Genomic DNA, 6000 nt, shown 5'->3' on the forward strand with positions numbered 1-6000 from the left:
GTTAAATACCACCTTTCAGTGTTCTATTTCAAAGCCTTATCATGGATCAAGTGATGAGTCAATTGAACCCTTGTCACATTGGCACAAGTTCAGCATTTAAAACTGTATGTTTGATGGGGAGAGAGCAAGAACAGGTGAGTGAGAGAATAAGAGAGAGACAGAGCGAGAGAAGGAGATAAATAGATAGAGAGAGAGGAGGATGAAGTAATCTGCCTATGCCCAGGGTATGCGCTGTGCATAGGGCTCCGGTTTATAGGAACTCAGTAGGGACTCAGTGTTGAGAGTTAGAACAATGTAATTCATATGGTGCAACTTCAAAATGTGGTTGTGCATCAGCAGTTTCTCTCTTGTTATGTCAGTCACTGACAGTCACTCAATTAGCCCATGTCAGCTAACATTTTTTAGATTGCTAGGTAAAGTAGTCTAGCCAGCCATCTAAACCCTGGGCATGTGCCCAGGGGCCCTGACCTCCCCATTGATTTTGTTAGACACTCTCTGTCAGATATCATTATGATCATGGCATAAGTCATGGCAAAATGTGCAGAATTACAGTAAATGTGCAGAATTACAGTAAATGTGCAGAATTACAGTAAATGTGCATCAAACATGCAGAAGCTTCTCTCCGCCCCCTGGCAAAAGGAGTACAATTGCATGAAATGAGTTTTCAAATTGAAATATATTTGTTTTGCCTGAAAGGTGGGAGGGTTCCCCAACCAAATCTCAAAAAGCTATGGGCGGCTCTGAGCACAACGCCGACTTACAGGTTCCCTCTCAATATTGACACAAAAAAACTGAAGCTCAATGGAATAAAAAATAAAATACAAATGCATGAAGGCACTCAACAAATGTTTAGTACAATATTTCCTTGTGTTTTGGGGAGGATAATATGGAGAGGAAAGTGTTTAAATTGTGCTGTATTTTTAGCAATAATAAATAGAAGTCTAGCAGCAACTGTCATGATGCATGTGTAGTGTGAATGCGCGTGTGTGTGTGTTTGTGTGTGAGAATGAGTGAGTGCATGTGTGCTAAGGTGAGAATGAGTGAGTGCATGTGCTATGCTATTGATATCCGTGCAGCGTTTCATGTAAACTTGCATGAAACGCTGCACAGATGGCTTGTGAGGCTACCTCTCTGCTTCCTGAAGTCGATAATAAATTCCTTTGTTTTGCTGATGTTGAGGGAGAGGTTACTGTCCTGGCACCACAATGCCAGTTCTCTGACCTCCGTGTAGGCTGAGTCATTGTTGTCAGTGATCAGGCCTACAACTGTGGTATCATCAGAAAAACTTGATGATGGAGTTGGTGTCGTTTGGCCACGCAGTCGTGGGTGAACAGGGAGTACAGAAGGAGGCTGAGCACGCATCCCTGCGGGGCACATGTGTTGAGTCCCCTATACAGAATTGTCCATTCAGTGATGAACACAAGGAGGGGAGGGGATGAAAAAATGAAATAAAGTGGTCCTACACGTACTAGAGAAAGAGTGATGGTGTGTACATCATCAACCTGAAGAAGACATGGGAGAAACATGTGGGTGGGCGAGAGGACAGAACAAAAGCCTAGCTGCCTTTGAAGACTGAGTGCTTGTTTTTTAAGTAAACAGAGCGGAAAGGGTCCAATGAGCGTCCAAAACAAGCACACAGACACCACGGCCCACCCAACATGCATGGTTATGGACCAGGTCGAACCACCTCAACACGAATGTTTATGGACCAGGCCGGACCACCTCAACACGCATGATTATGGACCAGACCGGACCACCTCAACACACATGATTATGGACCAGGCCGGACCACCTCAACACAAATGTTTATGGACCAGGCCAGACCACATCAACACGAATGATTAGGGACCAGGCCAGACCACCTCAACACAAATGTTTATGGACCAGGCCAGACCACCTCAACATGAATGATTAGGAACCAGGCCGGACCACCTCAACACAAATGTTTATGGACCAGGCCAGACCACCTCAACATGAATGATTAGGAACCAGGCCGGACCACCTCAACACAAATGTATATGGACCAGGCCAGACCACCTCAACACGAATGATTAAGGACCAGGCCGGACCACCTCAACACAAATGTTTATGGACCAGGGCAGACCACCTCAACACGAATGATTAGGGACCAGGCCAGACCACCTCAACACAAATGTTTATGGACCAGGCCAGACCACCTCAACACGAATGATTAGGGACCAGGCCAGACCACCTCAACACAAATGTTTATGGACCAGGCCAGACCACCTCAACACGAATGATTAGGAACCAGGCCGGACCACCTCAACACAAATGTATATGGACCAGGCCAGACCACCTCAACACGAATGATTAGGGACCAGGCCAGACCACCTCAACACAAATGTTTATGGACCAGGCCAGACCACCTCAACACGAATGATTAGGAACCAGGCCGGACCACCTCAACACAAATGTTTATGGACCAGGCCGGACCACCTCAACACGAATGTTTATGGACCAGGCCGAACCACCTCAACACAAATGTTTATGGACCAGGCCAGACCACCTCAACACGAATGATTAGGAACCAGGCCGGACCACCTCAACACAAATGTTTATGGACCAGGCCGGACCACCTCAACACGAATGTTTATGGACCAGGCCGAACCACTTCAACACGCTGGACCACCTCAACATGTATGGTTATGGACCAGGCCAGATCACCTCAACACATATTGTTATGGACCAGGCCAGATCACCTGAACACACATGGTTATGGACCAGGCCAGATCACCCCAACACACAGGCTGGAGCAGGCCCAGAATAGTCATCAGAGCTGAACTCGGACATCCTGGACAGGAACAATGACAAGATTTTGGCCGTTTTTCACTATAGCTTTCATATGTCTGATTTTTCCATCAGAGGTTTGTGCTGAGCTTGTAAGTATGACACACCACAATAAATATTTTAACATTTACATTCTCTGACATATTTCTGTGACATTACCACCATATCCCTCAACTTTTGTTTTTGTGAACATCAAAAAGGATGTTCACATCGTTTCAAGGTGTAATTATTTCCCTCCAAAGTAATACCACCTATCCTCCCTGTCCTTCGATGCAGGTCTTTGAAACTCAAGAGTATAAATTCCTACCTTTCATCTCCTCCTAAAGAGCGCGCTGTCAAGGTCAAGGTGAACTTTCGGCAAGCAGGAGGGGAGCAGGAAAGACAGAGAGAGTCAGAGAGATGGAGAGAGAGGGAGAGATGGAGTGAGAGAGAGGGAGAGATGGAGTGAGAGTCAGAGAGATGGAGTGAGAGAGAGGGAGAGATGGAGTGAGAGAGAGGCAGAGAGATGAAGAAAGAGGGAGAGAGGCATGGATAGAGAGAGAGAGGGGCAGACAGAGGACCCCACATTACAGAGATTGATGGGGAGAAAGAAAGAGAGAGAAAGTGATTGTGCACGCAAGAGAGGTTGGAGCGCACTCCACTCCACTCACATATGGTGGGGCTTTGCTTGTGTAGTCCCACTTCAAGGCAAGGGCCTTGCAAACATAAACAGGGAGGAGGCTACAGCTGGGGAGAGAGGAGGGAGAGGGGCCGGGCCGGCGAAGCACTTGCTTACTGATCCCCCCCGTTCACTAAACAATGGATCAGATGACGCAGGCCCCTTTGGCACCGCTACACAGACATGGCCCAGAAATGCCTTTCTTCTCAACATTCATGTCTCCCTACTCTCAATATTTACTCTACTGAAACGCACAATTTTCCATTGCTTTTGTCCCGTTTGAAAGGAGAGATCTCCCTCACTCTCTGTCTCACCTTCTACAGTTTGACATTAGGGCGTTCAGAGAGGACATGCATCTCATTATGGAATATCCAGAGGAACATGAAGACATTGACTTTCTACTAAAAACCATATTCTACTATAGAAACACGTATTATTTCAGTCATTCTGTCTAGGTGTGGAGAATGAGCAGGTCTGAGCCCATTTAGGTCATCTCACCAGTGGATCATTAACATTCAGACAGTGGGCTTGCAGTTTGTTTCCAGGCGTGGAAAGAAACGAGAGACTAAACTGGAGGATGATTCCTTCCTTCCTTCCTTCCTTCCTTCCTTCCTTCCTTCCTTCCTTCGTGTGTGTGTGTGTGTGTGTGTGTGTGTGTGTGTGTGTGTGTGTGTGTGTGTGTGTGTGTGTGTGTGTGTGTGTGTGTGTGTGTGTGTGTGTGTGTGTGTGTGTGTGTGTGTGTGTGTGTGTGTATCCAGTCTACCTCTTTTATAATGTAGAACAACAAGAGCGGAGGGGCCCAGGAGCTAGTGAATTAGACTCAATTACAGCAAACGGATTGCCTAGGAAACCAAGAAAGGAATGATTGACCAATGTTGTGTAATTTCCTAATGAAATGGGGGAATGTTTTTCATTCAGAGACCTCCTTGGAGAGTTATCGTAACAACTATAGGATATTCCCCTGCTCGATGGAGTACTTTGCTTGCTGAGTCAGCTAAATATGCCCCATGAGCCTTAATGAAACTTAGATACGCTCACTATATGGACTCTCATGTACTGCATGTCCATGAATATCTGTGTACTGCACAAAGCATTGAACATAGTGTTAGTGTGTATGTACTATGTTAAGTACTAAGGTATAGTATATACAGTTATTTAAAAATATTTTATGTTTAAAATAATACAGTTTTAGCAATTTAGGAGGAGAGAGAGCATATGGACGAGAGAGAGAGAGCTTATGGAGGAGAGAGAGAGAGCATATGGAGGAGAGAGAGAGCATATGGAGGAGAGAGAGAACATTTGGAGGAGAGAGAGCATATGGAGGAGAGAGAGAGCACATTAGGAGGAGACAAAGAAGGGAAAAGGTAAGATGGTAAATTTTGTGGCAACGATAGACATGGAGAGGAGAGTTGGAGTGGGAAAAGTATGTGAACTCTTGGATCAATTGTGGATCAGACCTGCACAACGGTCAGGAGGAATTTTGGACCATGCCTCTTTACAAACTGTTTCAGTTCAGTAATATTATTGGGATCTCTGGTGTGAACTGCTCTCTTGAGGTTATGCCACAGCATCTCAATCGGGTTGAGGTCAAGACTCTGACTGGGCCATTCCAGAAGGCATATTTTCTTCTGTTGTTGATTTACTTCTGTGTTTTGGGACATTGTCCTGTTGCATCACTCAAACAGGAAGTACCCGTGCTAAGGACTATTCAACGCTGGTCTGAACAATTGGAATCCACCCTTCAAGATTGTTTTGATCACGCGGACTGGGATATGTTCTGGGTAGCTTCCGAGAATAACATTGACGTGTACACTGAGACGGTTACTGATTTCATCAAGTAGTATATAAGATATATTGTAACCACTGTGACTATTAAAACCTACCCTACCAGAAATTAAAACCTAACCTACCAGAAACCATGGATAGACGGCAGCATTCGTGTAAAACTGAAAGCTCGAACCACCACATTTAACCATGGCAAGGTGACTGGGAATATGGCAGAATACAAACAAGGTAGTCATTTCCTCCACAAGGCAATCAAACAGGCAAAACGTCAGTATAGACAAAGTGGAGTCGCAATTGAACGGCTCAGACATGAGACGTATGTGTCAGTGTTTACAGACAATCATGGACTACAAAAGGAAAACCAGCCACCTTACCTGTCACCCTAGACCCACTTAAATGTGCTTACCGCCCCAATAGGTCCACAGACGATGCAATCCCTATGACATTGCACACTGCCCTATCCCATCTGGACAATAGGAATACCTATGTAAGAATGCTGTTCATTGACTATAGCTCAGTATTCAACAGCATAGTACCCTCCAAGCACATCATTAAGCTTGAGGCCCTGGGTCTGAACCCCGCCCTGCGCAATTGGGTCCTGGACTTCCTGACGGGTCGCCCCCAGGTGGTGAAGGTAGGAAACAACATCTCCACTTTGCTGACCCTCAACACTGGGCCCCCACAAGGGTGCATGCTCAGTCCCCTCCTGTACTCCCTGTTCACCCATGACTGCGTGGCCATGCACGCCT

The sequence above is a fragment of the Oncorhynchus clarkii genome, chromosome 30 (assembly GCF_045791955.1).
Source record: "Oncorhynchus clarkii lewisi isolate Uvic-CL-2024 chromosome 30, UVic_Ocla_1.0, whole genome shotgun sequence".
NCBI lineage: Eukaryota > Metazoa > Chordata > Actinopteri > Salmoniformes > Salmonidae > Oncorhynchus > Oncorhynchus clarkii.